Source organism: Arvicola amphibius, chromosome 6, assembly GCF_903992535.2.
Source record: "Arvicola amphibius chromosome 6, mArvAmp1.2, whole genome shotgun sequence".
Classification (NCBI taxonomy): domain Eukaryota; kingdom Metazoa; phylum Chordata; class Mammalia; order Rodentia; family Cricetidae; genus Arvicola; species Arvicola amphibius.
Genome location: NC_052052.2, coordinates 44,179,155 through 44,195,078, shown reverse-complemented (window position 1 = coordinate 44,195,078; position 15,924 = coordinate 44,179,155).

The window sequence follows — 15,924 nt, the reverse complement described above, 5'->3', positions numbered from 1 at the left end:
TTTAGCATAGTAATGTTGGGTGTTTGGTGTGGCTGTTAAGAGAGCTATGGAGAAAATCCCCATAGAAACAAACTGAATTGAAAACAGCCACATGTTGCCTTCCTTGGCACTTGCCGGCCAAGAGCTACATACAGACAGGCAGGTGCTATATTTAATCTTCACTCCTGGATCATAGGGGTGTTTAATTAATGCTTGGAAGAATAAACAGAAGACTATGGAAGGAATAAACCCATTGGGGTAGTCATGCCCATAGAAGTTGTCTCTTGGGTCTGGATTAGTTTGTACAAAACTTCCTCTTTGTTCAACCAATAGCTCCCAACTCCTCCCTTCCTCCATCTCCAGCCCTCTTCCAGCTCTCCCTCTAACTTCCTGCCTCTGGAGAAATGGAACACAAACTGTAGGGTCTAGGACCTACATACAGCTTGTCCGTTCCAGTTTCTGGTAGAGAAGAAGTGGGGACCAGGTCCCTGTATAAATCATAGCTGATTTGCCCAGCAGGGTGATTGACATTCAATCCTGGGAGATCTTCGCAACTTCGGGGATTCTTTAAAAGCCCTCATCGGGCAGAGTGACCTAATAGGCACATAATGAGAATTAGTATGCTGGTGATAGCGGACTGGAGATCCTTTCTTTTCAGCCGCTGATTGACTCATGTTAAGTTTTCCTTCTTAAAGTGGGACTTCTTTAAAAGTTAATTGGTTTTAAGAGGGCACAGCTAGAGAGTAATAAAGCACAGGCATAGTTATTGAGTTCCTATTACAGCGCTGGGGAGGCAGTAATAGCTGCTGTCTGTGATAGCGTCTGTCTACACAGAACCTTCTGCGGGCTGTCACACCGAGTTCTCATTCCAGACGTACCAGCAATGCAAGCTTTGTTCTTGTTTCCGGGTAATTGTTTCCGTTATGTATTTGAGGAACTAAGGGCCTGGGAAGAGTATAGCATAAGATCACATGGCCAGGAGGTGATCAGCTGGACCGGTGAGTTCGAGGTTACATGGCCCATGCTTTATATTTTAGCTGGAGGAGCCAATGGCGGATGCTGGAGCACAGCTCAGGGAGTGGCAGGAAAGCAAATGATTTTGAAGGGAGTTTTACTTAGCTTTGAACTGTGAACGGGGATTACCGCCTAGAGAACAGAAGGGAAGTCCACATAGATAGAACAGGGGGCAAGTGTGAGAATCCATGTCTGCATATTCAGGAATAGTGGACAATTTTCTGGTGCAGAATGGTTTTAACAACATAGATTGAGGGACACTGGCCAGAGGGGAGAACGTGAGAGGAAGGTTAGATCTTTAAAAGCTAAAACTTCAGATTCTGGTTAATGAGGTAGCACCAAAAACTTCCAAATATCCGAGTACCTGGCGATGTCTTTCTCTGCAGGACCAGGCACTCACAGTGGGGCTGTGGACAGGGACCGATGGGGAAGTCTCAGTAATGTGCCTCAGTCACTTCAGCGTCATTAGCGGGTGGAAGACTTTAAAAGTGGGACACAAGCTCCAGTCAAGGCACCTGTGTCGAGCCAGGAGCTTGATGCTTGGCGGTGGCTTCGTCAGTGGAGCCAGACACTCAGCATTCAGGACTCTGTCCCGCAATTCCTCCCCAGAACCTCTGTTTGAAGTGGAATGTAATGAGAGCGATGTTTCTGCCTCATGCAGTGCAGACTCAGAAAATAAAGTTGTACCACTAGATAATGAGGGAAAACATTCCAATATTTATTAGAAATGAGTGACAACATCCCAATAGGAAAACAAGGTGGGGGAGGGTAGGAGGGACTTATTTTATTTTACTGGGAGCCTTAAAATGTCTGTAGGGCTTTATTTCTTTTTAAATATTTATTTATTTACTTATTTATTTTTGAGGAGACTGATTGTATTTCAAAATCAGGTTTTATAGAGTGCTTTAAATTCAGAAAAAAAATGAGAGCACCAAGTTGACTGTAAGGCCCACCCATGCAGCGGGTGGCAGTTTCAGGCTTTTGTCTTGTTCTTTGAGTGAGCTTTCAGACCAGAGGGTCCAGTATCAGATCCCACAGGGACACTGGGTAGGAAATCTGTCCCCACCTTTGCCCTGGCTGTGCCAGGTCCCACTATGCCTGGAGAAGAGGCGGTTTCAGGAGCCAACATTCTTAAAAAGAGGAGATTCATTTCCCCCTCTTCATCAAATACCATATTTCATTGTGCTGGCCTTGTTAATAGCCTAATATAAAATCCCAAGTGCATGCTACCCATCTGCTTTGAATGGCAATCTCCCAGTCATGTAACAAAACGCACCTGTGTTATCAGCCCGCTGTGCAATGGTGGCCTTCACTTGCACATGGCTTCTCAAACTTATTTCTCCCAGAGCAACTATTATCATTTCTCCTGGATTCTCTGTGATATCCTATGTCTATGTAGTGAGAAACAGTGTGTGTGCATGGGTGTGTGTGTGTGAGAGAGAGAGAGAAAGAGAGAGAGAGAGACAGAGAGAGAGAGAGACAGAGAGAGAGCCTATATGCACATAAATAAATCTCCCATCAAAGCATTCATTTCTGTATGCTGAGGCAGAGATAGCAGCTGAGGGAAAGAGACATGCTTAGGAGCCCACTGATCAGCAGTTGATGGGCACAGGTATCAAACTCAGGACTCTGGACTTTCAAGCCCAGGCTTTCTCACAGAGGAACACAGGTTCCCGAGAGAATGGCCACAGCCACTGGCTTATGCTTAGAGACTGGGACATGTGACTCTTGTTACCTAAAGCAGGGTAGTTCCATCCATCTGGAATCATTTCCTCCCTAGTACACCTTTGAAAGCAGGGTTATTTCTGAGCAATCCTGAGAGTCCTGTCTCCTCCTCTACCTGTCATATGCAAAGTCTTTGTCTCTTATCTACTGATGTCTAGCACATGGCTGGTATAGAATGTACACTCACATTATTCAGAGTGTCTGTTATATGCAGTTAGTTAATTATTGAGTTCATCATAGAAACATCATATTGTTACGGTCATAGAGAAGAGTCTCCATCCTGAGGTTTTTGACATCCATCCTTTCCACTGCTTGGTGTTTAGTAAGTTCCTATCTGAGCTTTGGGAGTTGATGGGCCCAGCTCCAGCTTGCGTAGAAGTAGAAGGCCCTGGGAGAAAGGAAAAGAAAAGAACAAGATACTAGAGTGTGTGACTTGGTGGTAGAGAATGTGTTTATATACTTCAAGGCCCTGGATTTGATCTCATAGAGTCTCAGAATAAAATAAAACCCATCACAATACTGTGGAGAGCAAGAACCTATGCTGATAAGTGGTGACTAAGGATGAAATCCAGGCCCTCACCACCCCAAAGCCTCACACCGAGTCAGTAAAATCTATTATTTGATTTTTTAAAAAATTTTTTATTTTTTAAAAAGAAAACAAATTATCATTTTTTTCCATTTTACTTACCAATCCCAGTTCCTACAGCCTCCTCTCTTTCCATTCCCTTCACCTGCCCCTCCATTCCACCTCCTATCCACTCCTCAGAGAGGGGAAGGCACATTGCTTTGGAAAAGATTCAAGGCCCTCCCTACTATATCTAGGCTGAACAAGGTTTCCATCCAAACAGAATAGGTTCCCAAAAGCCAGTACAAGCAGTAGGGATAAATCCTGGTGCCACTGTCAGTGGCCCCACAGTCTGCCCCAGCCATAAAACTGTCACCCACATTAAGAGGGACTAGTTTTGTCCCATGCTTGTTCCTTCCATATCTGGCTGGAGTTGGTGAGCTCCTATTAGCTCAGGTAAACTGTCTCAGTGGGTGAACTCATCATGATCTTGACCTCTTTGCTCATATTCTCACTCTTCCCACTCTTCAACTGGACTTTGGGAGCTCAGCCCAGTGCTCCGCTGAAGGTCTTTGTCTCTGTTTCCATTAGTTTCTGGATTAAGGTTCTATGGTGACATTTAAGATAGTCATCAGTCTGATTACAGGGCAAGGCCTGTTCAGGCACTCTCTCCTCTATTGCTTAGGGTCTTAGCTGGGGTCATCCTTGTGAATTCCTGGGGATTTCTCTAGTGCCAGGTTTCTTGCTAGCCCCATAATGGCTCCTTCAATCTATGTGACTGGGTGAGTTTTTACTTCTGTTACTAAGGAATGAACAATACAAAAAGAAAAGATAGTATGAAAAAATTAAAATCACTTAGTGTATTCCTATGGCCCCTACAAAATGCCTCTTATTTCTGGGCTGGGAGGAAAAAAAAGATGTACAGAAATGTTTGCTCCTCCTCTCAGGGAGCTGACAGAAAGAAGCTGAAGGTAGGCCTTGTGCTGTTTTATTGACATCTAAGAATACCACTTATCAAAAATCACAACTTAGAGATTGCTCGAAGTGGGTTCATTTTCTCCTCTAAACCACTTGAGTGGTTCTCGCCAGAGAAGAGCAAATTTCACACTCTTTGAAAGCCAATCTTTCCAAGAGTACCCGACTAGCCACAACAACAACAGGGATCCCTGACCTCTTGCGGCTTTCAGGGGACGATGTCTACACTCCCAGGCAGCTGGCCAAGGCTGCCACCGTGTACCTCCCAGTGGTGTCCTGTGGCCTCTGCTCACAGGCTCTCATAGCTCTCAAATCTTACAATTCCAGGATCCCCTTTCAGGCAGTGTTTATGTTGTTTGTCAGTGTCTCTCCTGCTTGACTACTGACCAGACAGTGCAGGCAGGCATCTGACTTCAGTGGAAAATGTACCGAATCCCACAAATCACATGTCTCAGGAGACAGTGCATCCCAGTGGGGAGAAGAGAGATACGGGCTTACTCTTTGTTTGGCTATTTAAGATTCAAAAGTGGAGAGTTCTTCCATTATGTTTTTTTCTACATGGTTTTTCATCGAATCATTTAATTGTATGTAACATATTCTATTCCGAGAATTGTGAGCTCCTTACGGTATTGGTCACCATCGAGCTAAACACTTCAAGGCAGAAATGAGGCCACCTCATGTTCCCCTTTTCCTCTGCCCGGTTTCACACAGTAACTGCTCATCAGCCCAGATTCTGGAAGGAGGCTAATGTGGAGAGAGTCTCAGATGAGCCAACAGGAAGAGCCATAGAACAAAAACAAGTTCTTAATTGATTGGAGTCACTGCCATTATCTTACTGTTTGCTACTGAATCCTACCAGTATGTTTTGACTGGCCCAATCAATGTCTCCATTATATGTGAGGAAACAGAAGCTCAGGTAAGTGAAATTGACAGATTTTCTCGGAGTCACAAAAGCGTTTTGAGCCTCCGAGTCTGAGCCCCACAGTCAGGATTCTGCTTTTCTTGGTGCTCTTTCCCCTGCACCTGCCACATGGAGTATTATTTGGTATCCCGTATTAAGGTTTACTCCACTGGAGGCTAACCTGTGACTCCTGCATTCTTGATCCTGCTTTGGAAGTAGTAAGGAATAGTGGCAAAGAAGAACTTTGGGATTCAGTAGAGATGGAATTAAGTCTGAGAAATGTCATTTGCTAGTTCGGTGTCCTTGGCATGTGGCAGTGTTTGTTCCCCTGGGTTTTCCAAATTATCCAGAATTTCAGGGACTGGCAGTCTTTAACAGTGAAGGACAATTACTGCTGACGTCGTGACACCGAGTTTCAATGGCAGGGCAGGGCATTCCTTGGACTGAGGGCTGCCTGCCCAACACTCCTCAGATGAAGGACGCTAAATGAATTTGTGATTCCCTGTGAGTGACAACTTCAACTCCAACTTTCCCTGGTTCCAAAGTGTTCTCCTGCCTCTCTGGGAAATTAGCTGAGCTAGCGTACTACATCCATGAAGGAAGAGAGGAAGAGCCCTGTTGTAAGGATTGGCTTCAGTGTCCAGAAGCTTCCTATTTCAGCCTGTTTGTCTTAGAGTTTCAAGTTGATTTCATCTTTGGCCGTTCTTCTTTCTCTCCAACTTAGCATCAACAGCAGCAGGCATTGCTTTGGCAAGGTTACAGGATAAACTGGTTTTAGGACATCTGCATCCAGAAGACCACAAAACAAAACTGAGAAAAACAACAACTCCTTGGACACTTTGCTTGATCATTTTACATCTCTGAGTTGTTGTCACCTCTTAGGATGATAGAGATAAAGAAAGGGAGGAGAAGTTTCTCAGACGGGTTGCTCTCCATTCTTCTGCCCATAAATGACTCTCATGTCCCAATTCTCTAGAAGGCCTTGGTCATAACAGTCTCATACAGCATCAGTGTTGATGTAAAGTCAGAATCACCTTAAATCCTGCTTCCAGAAAACAAGTCTTGGGGCTAAAGAGATTGCTCAGTAGCTAAGAATGCAAATTGATGCGGTTCTTGCAAAGTACCTGCGTTCAGTTTCTCTTACCCACAATGGGTAGCTCACAATGGCCTGTAACTCTGGCTCCAGAAACTCCAATGCCCTCTTTTGGCCTCTCCAAGTACCTATAACTTGTATACATACCTGCTCTAACATACACATGACTTTTAAAGTAGTAAAAATAAATCTTTCTTTTTAGCATTTTTTTTTCATTTTGGGGGTTATGTTCAATTAAAACATTTCTCCCTTCCCTTTCTTACCTCCCAACCCTCCCATATATTCCCCCGGCTCTCTTTCAAATTTATGGGCTCTTTTTTTTTAAATTGTTGCATGCATCTATGTAAATATGCATATACATGTGTATTCCTAAATATAACATGCTCAGTCTGAATAATGCTGCTTGTACATATGTTTTCAGGCCTGGCCATTTGGTATTGGACAACCAATTGGTGTGTTCTTCCCTGGGGAAGACTATTTCTCCCCCTCTCAGTCTGTCTTGGGGTTAAGACTCATGGGCTTTTTTATGTCCACTTTGGTATGTCTATAGGTAGTGCCATTCTTTTTCAGATCACGTTTGGGTAGTTACCTTGTTGAGACTTTATGGGCGTAACTTCTGACATTACTAGGAGACACAGTCTCACCTCTTTTAAAACATTGGATCTAGTCTCGGTATGCCCAACTCCAGCTGCCTGGTGGGGGTAAGGAAGAGAATGCCCCTGCCTGGGCTGATGTAGACTGCATGAGCCCCTGCATTCTTTAGGAAGACTTACCCTGTAAGGGGCACTGGCATCGTCCTTACTGTGTCAGCACTTCTGTGGCTTTCGTCACTGATGTTGAAGATAGCAGTCTCTGCAGAGCTTGGTTAGAACCTCACACATTTATCCCTTGCCCTTTCCTGCTCCCGCTTCTTATTCACAGCTGTCCTTGCTTCTGTGCCCTTTGACAAGAGGCTGCTAATAAGAGATGACTTCCTGTGGTTTTTTGGTTCTGGGGCGAGAGCTGTGTTGGGAAAGCGTTCAGCTTCCCTTTCTTGGAAGCTTCCATTCTACGGGCTTTGTCTTAATCCCTTTCCATATCTATTAACCTACTCGATTTTCATATTGACACTGTGAAGTCCATGTGCCTATCACACTCATTTTGTAGATAGGAAAACTGAGATAGGGTAGTACTATGTGTCCTCTTCAAGATTACTGATCTGCCGATATTTATAGTTCACATCCCTCAAACACCAGGACAGTAAGTCTCCAAAGGGTTACAATATGAAAGGGGAGGGATTGCTTCAACCTGTGTCCTTTCTAGGTCCTCTAGGGAGCAGATGAAATGCTGGGATAGCCTCATCCCCAAGATGAGGGGGCACCCCATGCCAGGAATTAGAGCATGACTCTTGGTCACCTGGGCTCTGCTTACTTTCTCTGATCAACTACCATCATTCCCCTCCCTGGGGCTGCCAGTGTGTCTGGGAAGAGTTCTAAATTGCCCACCTCAGAGAAGGTCACTGCAGAAAGACAAAGTGAGTAATTAAAGGGGGAACATGGAGCCTCGCGTGTTTGACTGTCAGATAGGGATTAGCGGTGCTCACACAAGCCCAGCACTGCTTGTCTCCGAGCTGGGATCGGCGGCGATCGCCCACTCCCTCAAATCTTGCCCTCTGAGAAGAACCCAGGTGCCCTAGGTTCTGAGAGGCAGGTGTGAGCTGCTGAGCTCACCGCAGCACAGGGCCTTTCAAGGCTGCCCACCTTCTCTTTCTCTTCCTCCCTGAAAAGCAGTGGCTTTGAGAAATAGTGGGGGGGCTTAGTCAATTAGGCAGCAGCCCACCCATTGATCTCTGGCATGCTAAGGTTAGAAGAACAATTACCCAGCCTGTAATCCGTCTCTACCTTGCTCTCCTGAGCTGTTGCAATTACGGAAGATTGTCAATGCCAGCTTTGTTCCCCCAGTGTCCTCCCCTCCTGCTGCTTCTCTTTCCTATCCACCGCTGTCTTTGTCTTCCTCTCTCTTGTTATTTTCCTGCCCTCCCCTCTTTCCTTCTCTTTTCTCTTCATCTAGGGAGTAATGAGCCTACTTGGTCACTTTCAAGGCCCTTCCCCGGCTCACTGTGGATTATCTCTTCAGGGAGGTGACACCACCACACAGAGGAAAGGTTTGGGACCCAGACCTGGGGGAACTCAAATCCTGACAGTTGGTTTGCTTGCAGTGATGGCCTTTGGTTTCCCCCTTTTAGAGTAGCCTGGATCAGCACGTGAACAGATTTGGTGCTGGCAATGACAAGTAACTACCTGGAGGATAGAATTATCACCATTATTTGTTATTCTCTGTAGAAAAGAGCTGTCCAAAAAAGTAGTCCCAGCCCTCATAGCCCCACCAGACCTCAACTACAGTAACAACTATTGATTCATAAGGCTCTGCCTTCTCTCAGCCTGCATCAATAATGTGGGATATTAGGAGTTCTGGCTTAAAGCAAACAAAAAAACCAACAAAGCAATGGTCTATGGCAGTCAACTGTGCAGTGACTCAGAAAGAGTCCTCCCCATCCCATAAACAGCTCCAAAGGCCCAGGCTTTTCTGACTACTTCTCTGTGCCCACTCTAACCATCTACCAGTTCTATGTTTCCTATTGGGATTGGAGAGCCCTTGAGGCAGTGAGTGAGGGCAGAAATGAGACAACTTGAGGCTCTTGGTATAGACACAAATCTCGTCCCGCAATAGATCTGAAGAACTGCTATGGTTTGGACCAGTGGGCATTTGTCTTAGTTACCCTTGTGCAAGTTGTTGCTCATCTGAGCACACTCCTACAATCCAATGGCAACAGTTGTTAGGGTAGATGTGCTGAGCACAGTTCTCAGAGGTCTCATGGTGAGCTGGATGCTTGGCATGGATTTCTGCACCATCAGAATTAGTAGTCAGCTTGGAGAAACCAGATGTTTGTAGCAGATGCCGTGCATAATTCGAGAGACAGTATAGCTTTGAGGTCAAATGCAAGGACTCATGTCTTTGCCTGGGTCTATGTCTCTGGCCTGCTTATTGGCTATTACCTTGAGAAAATTAACTAACCTCTATGTGTCCTCATTTTCTCACCTTTAAAATATGACGTGAAATATTAGTACCTCTTTTATTGAGCTATTCCAAGGGTGAAGACAGTGAATAGATATAAGGTCTTAGAGCCATCACTATCCAGATGAATCTTTAGCTTAGTTTTGGTACTATCTTTTTATGCTCATCTTATGATAAATCTGCTTTAATGCCCTCTCAGTAAGTCATTGCATGCTCTTGAATCCTCTGGCCATATTTGATTGGACCAAGGGTGGGAAACAGTTTTTGAGTTGGACTGATTAAATTCCTAGTAATTTTGGAATTTAGTAAAGGTATATATGAGCATGCGTGGAACAGAGAGATGAGGGGAGAGACTGAACTATGAAAATTGGACACAAGATCCACAAGGCAAACATCTTCCCTTGACTCCCACTGGGGTGGACTAGAGGAGCTGAACAAGAAATGAAGATGGGGGAAGAGAGACCAGAGACAGAGAGTCAGAGATAGAAGGAAGACAGGGTAGACTGGAGAGGATGTGCAGGAAGAGACACAGGTGAGATGCAGTGATGGGCAACCTTATCAGCTCCAATTCTAGTGTGTTTTCGCATCTCAGCTGAATTTGGCAGATACTGTGACTTTGTGTGGCTGTAACAAACATTCTCAAACTATAGGGATTCGATACTCCATAGGTTCTGTTCTCCTGGACTCCGGCTGTATGCCTGGAAGTGTTCTTCCTTGTTCCCACCTCTCTGAGAGGATGTCTTTATCTTGACTTTAACTTCAGTTGAAGGCGTGAATATGGAAAAATATGCATTGGGTGTTAGCTTTCCTGTTGGAAGTCACAGAGATCGCTTCTTACAATTTCATTGACCAAAAATTTTATGTGACCACCTGGATCTTTCAAAGACATAAAAAACTCACACTTAGCATTTGTGGGTAAGGCAGTCAAGGATGTTTTTGAACAGCTGCTTTTTCTCCCATCCTACTTTGAATTATTTATATTAAATGAGCTAATAAACAAAAGTGCCACTTAACAAAAATGGCTAGGAAAAGAAAGTCATGGTTTCTCAGATGACAAGGTGAGAGATCACATGGGCCAAACTGTTAGCGCTTTTGAACCTGAAAAAGATGGAACAGAAAAGAACAGAAGGGTGGGTGGTTTGGAAGCTGGGTCAAGGATATAACACTGAGTTTGGCTTTGGTGATGGGAACATTGGTCTGGCAGCTTCTTCATTTGGTCTTTAAAATGTCAATAAGAGTACACATGAGAGGGCTGGAGGGAGGCAACCGTGGTGAAGACTGCTCAGATCTACACACATACACACACACACACACACACACACACACACACACTTTTTAAAAGCACACAGGACTAGTTATCCTGAACGCCGGAGTCTGCACTCCTGCTTGCTAGGGGCAAAGTGAGTTGATGCATGGCTGGCACCCAGCAGAAAATGTAGGACTAGACGTTTGGGAAAAGTCAGCTGCCCTCCCTGTCTCCTGCCACAACTTTGTCTTGGTTTGTTTTGATTGAGGGGTTTGCCATTTTACTGGAAGACCATCTTAACTGTTGGCATAAAATTTGTTGCTACAGTATTACAAACTAACAGACCTAAGGATCTGAGGTACTGTTTCGTACAGATATGTATATTTGGAATCTTCTCTAAGAATTCAATGATCCATACTTTTACTTAATAATGAAAATCTTGAAGTGGGTATCATTAGAGAGGACCGCCCATGGGGGATGGAGCTAGTCTTCTGAGTATGTGGAGAGATGGGGGAGGAAATAGACAGCGCAGTGTGTGCTAAGGCAGAGCAGTGGGAGAGTTCAGAGATTTGGGTGATGCAGTTAGCGTAAGTGCACATTGTGAGCTCTGGCAATGATGCTGATACAGTGCTTTGGTGTTTGGTAGAGATTCAATGAAAAGACATAGAGTAGAAACCACCACTCACAGGATAATATAAATAAGCTTGCAATCATTTAATTCATATAAAATCGCAACCCTACTCTCACATAGACACTTGCTGTCCCCATCCTGCTTAATTTTCTCTGGAGGATGCCTCTGCACTGAACTTACTGCCCTATTATACAGCGCTTTAGTTCTGCAAGTCCCCTGCTAGAAGCGAAGCTCCACAAGGCCAGGAGTTAGAGTTACTTTTGCTCTTTGAGTCTCCATGCCTAGAACAGAGCTTAGAACAAGTAAGTGTTGAACAAATATTTGTGAAGTAAGGAAAACAAATTAGTGAGTTTACTATTGGAAACAGGAGCGGTGAGGCCCCTTTTTGTCTTGAGATCATGTGATCAGGTAGGCTTCTGCTACTTTCTCCGCTATTGCTGATATGAGGAAGACAAAGAGTGAAGGGGCGCTTGCTTGTTTATTATGCTGGTCCAGCCATGGATTCTGCACAGCTCACAAGCCACAAGTACAATGTGCTTCACCGTGGTTGTTATTTCCCAAATGGTCACTCTCTGGGCTCAGGTTTACATGTTAAGACAATTTCCATATTTGTTTTTGAATCACCAGTTTGTCAAACATGAATGTCATGCAAAAGTGATGATACCGTGACTTTGTCGAGCACAGAGTCCTGGTGGGTAGTCATAGCCCCCATCCCTCACAGTTCTTATTCACAAATGGGCAGCATTGGAAACTTCTCGCTAGTTCCTAATATCTAGAGGAACGTTTTCTCAACTGGCGAGCAACAGCTTTCTTTCTGAGTATATACAATGCAAGAGAGGACATCCTTCTCTTTTTCCTCCTCCTTGTCCTTATTCCAAGTCAGGGTTTCTCTGTATAACCCTGGCTACCCTGGAACTTGCCCTGTATACCAGGCTGGCCTCGAACTCACAGAGATCTGCCTGCCTCTGCCTTTGGAGCAATGGGGTTAAAGGTCTGTGTCACGGTTGCCTGACTCCTCTTCCTTCTTCTTGAGCAGCTGCCTGACGCTTCCTGTTGTTCCGCCCACTCTCGCTGTAGCACACGGACTCTGTTCTTCATTTTCACATCTCATCACATTTGGTTCCCTCACAGTCACATACATGTACCTGGCTGCAAGGACCAGTACCAACTGCTGATTTCTCCACAGCCTAGAACCTTCTCAGCTTCAGGACCCAGCTGCAAGCTGAGCACCTCTACCTGGAGGTCTCATAAATACCTGCTCACATTCAGCATTATAGTATTTTTTTTATGTCCTACCTCAGTGGTGGGTGACTCCAATCCTCCAGTCACATGGGCCAAAGCCTGGCTTGTCAGCTCTGACCATGATATTTTCTCTTTTCTTACTCAGTTGCCCTCTCTAGTCCTCCTTTTGGTTGTCCAGAGACTGACTTCAACATTCTGTCACTGAGAAGTATAAGAATACAGTGCTCCTCACCTGAGTGTCCTGGTCCCAGGTCCTTATCACACCTCACATGCATGCTCTAGACCCAAGGCCCTGGTCATACCACACATACATGCTCTAGACCCCCTTGTCCTGCTCACACCTCACATACATGCTCTAGACCCCCAGGCCCTAATCACACCTCACATACATGCTCTAGACCCCCAGGCCCTGACCACAGCTCACATGCAGGCTCTAGACCCTCAGGCCCTAATCACACCTCACATACAGGCTCTAGAACCCCAGGTCTTGATCACACCTCACACACATGCTCTAGACCCTTGGGCCCTGATCACACCTCACATGCATGCTCTAGAACCCCAGGTCTTGATCACACCTCGCATGCATGCTCTAGAACCCCAGGTCTTGATCACACCTCGCACGCAGGCTCTAGAACCCCAGGTCTTAATCACACCTCACATGCATGCTCTAGAACCCCAGGTCTTGGTCACACCTCGCATGCATGCTCTAGAGACCCAGGTCTTGATCACACCTCACATGCATGCTCTAGAACCCCAGGTCTTGATCACACCTCACATGCATGCTCTAGAACCCCAGGTCTTGATCACACCTCACATGCATGCTCTAGAGCCCCAGGCCCTTCTAAGTTTTGCCATCTCAATGCCTTCCTTTCAGAGTAGCACAGTGAATTTTCTAGACAACAGCTTCAATGTTATTTCTTGTTCAAAAATTCTCTTAATGGCTTCTGAGGAGTGAGTCCGGCTTGCTTATCTGGTCAGATTCGGCTCTCAGAGTTGTCACAGCTCGCCACTATTCATAGCTTCCCCAGCTATAAGCTGTAAACCCTAATAGGGATGCTGTGGTGACTAGCTGCGCCAGTCCTTGTCATGGGTGACACTGGGGATTGGACTCTCTGGCATCTAGAAGCTGCTCAACACTGCCTCCTCTACCTTCCTCTTGACCTGACCTTTGGAGCCATCACAGACACTGGAGCTTTCTCTTTTGTAAGCCAAGACTGAGGCATTTCTGCTTTTCCCTAGCTCAGACAGGAGTTGATCACTGCCCTCCGATTTCATCTCTGCAATGGCTCATCAAGTAATGAGGGCAGTGCTTTGGAAACTGTGTTGGCTCCCTGGTGGCTGGGTCTCTAAGTGCCTGGCCTACTACTGAGCAAGGAATGTGCCTTTGTCTCCATGTTTTTCCCCCTAGAACCCTGGGCCCAAGGCTGGGGTGCCAGCAAGAATGGGAAATGAATTCATATGTTATTGGCTCTCGGGGTACACCAGCCATTCCTCATATCTCCACTAATGATTTTTTTCATGTGAAGATTTAGCTATGGGGCTTAATAAAACATGAGTGTGTGCTGCCATCAGAAAATGAGGGTGTTAGCCCTGGCTTGAGTCCTTACTGCCCTACATTTAGTGCAGGGTACTTACTCTTTCTGGATCTCAGTTTCCTCAACTCTGAAATGGGAATAGTGTTTTTTTTTTCTTCACCAGACTTATGGAAAGATTGGATTAAAAACATACCATTCAGGATGGTTGTTAAATGAACATGCTACTTTTTGATGTTAGGTCTGTTGTGATGAAATCACTCTGCTTAGAAGGTCCCCTTCTCACTCACTGTGAACCAGGAGTTGTTGATTCTAGAAGACTCGGTTTTAAAAGAGTGATAATTTTAAAAGAGTGGGCATTTCACTGAATTGTTGTGTATGGGTTCTTGGTAAAATCATAAAGCCACAATGATAATTACTGTTCTCCAGGCTAATAATGCTACCCAAAATCATTCATCTTTAGTAAATTGTAACAGTGAATACATTATTCTTGAAGGCCAGTGACCCATTTAGAAGCTGTGGGCAAGTTAGATCATCTCTTCGTTTTCCTCAGGGGTTACAGTAAAAGGGTGAGTTTGGTAGACACTCGAATCAACTGCGATACCGGAGGAGGGCAATAAAGAGTAACACCCAGTGCTCAGTAATGCAGATCATATAAACAAATGAACGTGGCGAAAATGGTTTCATAGGGTGGTCACGAAGTCTGTGTGGAATATAAAAGTTCATCATAATCCTGTAGAGCGATGCCCATGTAAGGAATATTATTACATGCTAGAGCAGCATATGGCCAACTTTCTCCAGCCTTCTCCCCCAGAACTACCTCCTTTGGAATGCTGGTCTGCCCTAATGAAGCTCACATGGTTTCCCCATACTCAGCTCTCAGGGACAGAGGCTGAGGCTGACCATGAAGCCTAAGGATGATATGGGTGAGCCAAGCAAAACTGGCAGCATCAGACACGTACGAGGTGCTTTGTTTTATCTGCCTTTTCCATTCATTTTCATTCTATCCAGAACTGGACCCACAAATCATGGATCCCTCACACTTGTAATCAAAACCTTTCTTTCGCGTTTCTGAATGCTCCAAAAGTTGGTGCATACATTCTTCAAAAACTTTTCTTATCCCTGGCAAGTAGTGAATTGAATACAACTCTTTCACTGAGACAAAGGTGAATTAAAGAAAGAAAATCCTCCAGCATAGGTTTTGAAAATATGCCGGATCCTCCTGCCGTAATAAATATAGGCACAGGGACCTCAGGGTACTTGCGCAGTTCTCTGGTTTCCTCTGTCATACCCTGGGAAGTCTGTGTATGTGCCTCTCCAGATGCTACTCTATCTATCAAGCCTCTTACTTGCCTTCAGAGAGTTCTGCTTTGAACTGATGTCAGCCCACCCTGAATGGTACCTCTGTTGTCCCAGCTCGGCCCTTCGGAAACAGAACCTTTTTCCCCCTTTTCCAGGTATCCAGTTTCAAATAGTTGATAATTATGCTCTTGTCCTCTCATGTTATTTTCTTCAGGCTAAGCCTATCTTTAAATAACTATGGCTAACTCACTGTTTGTGAAGATAATACACAATACAGACGAGCTAAAGTACATGCCCCATGAGGGGTCTCCAATCTTTTAAGCCTCTTTTGAGTACCTCACCTACAAAATGCACAATCAAGAAATGTGCAATCAAGTTACAAAAGAGAAATCATAAAACTGTATTGTCTTAAACTAGTTTATAATTTTATAGTAGGGGGTATTCATAATCCCTTTAGCTACCCTGGTCTTCCTGTCACCCGTGGGATGTGGGATAGATGGATGAGGTGGTTGAGGTACCAAAGGCAAAGGCAATGAGCCTGGCTAGTGATGCAGATGCTTGCTCTGCACTCTTAACCCCTAAACTTATGTCCTCTGCTTTGGACGATGTTACTGATCATTCAAGGGAGCAGTACCCATTGCTGGTGGGCTGCTCGCCGCCGGGCT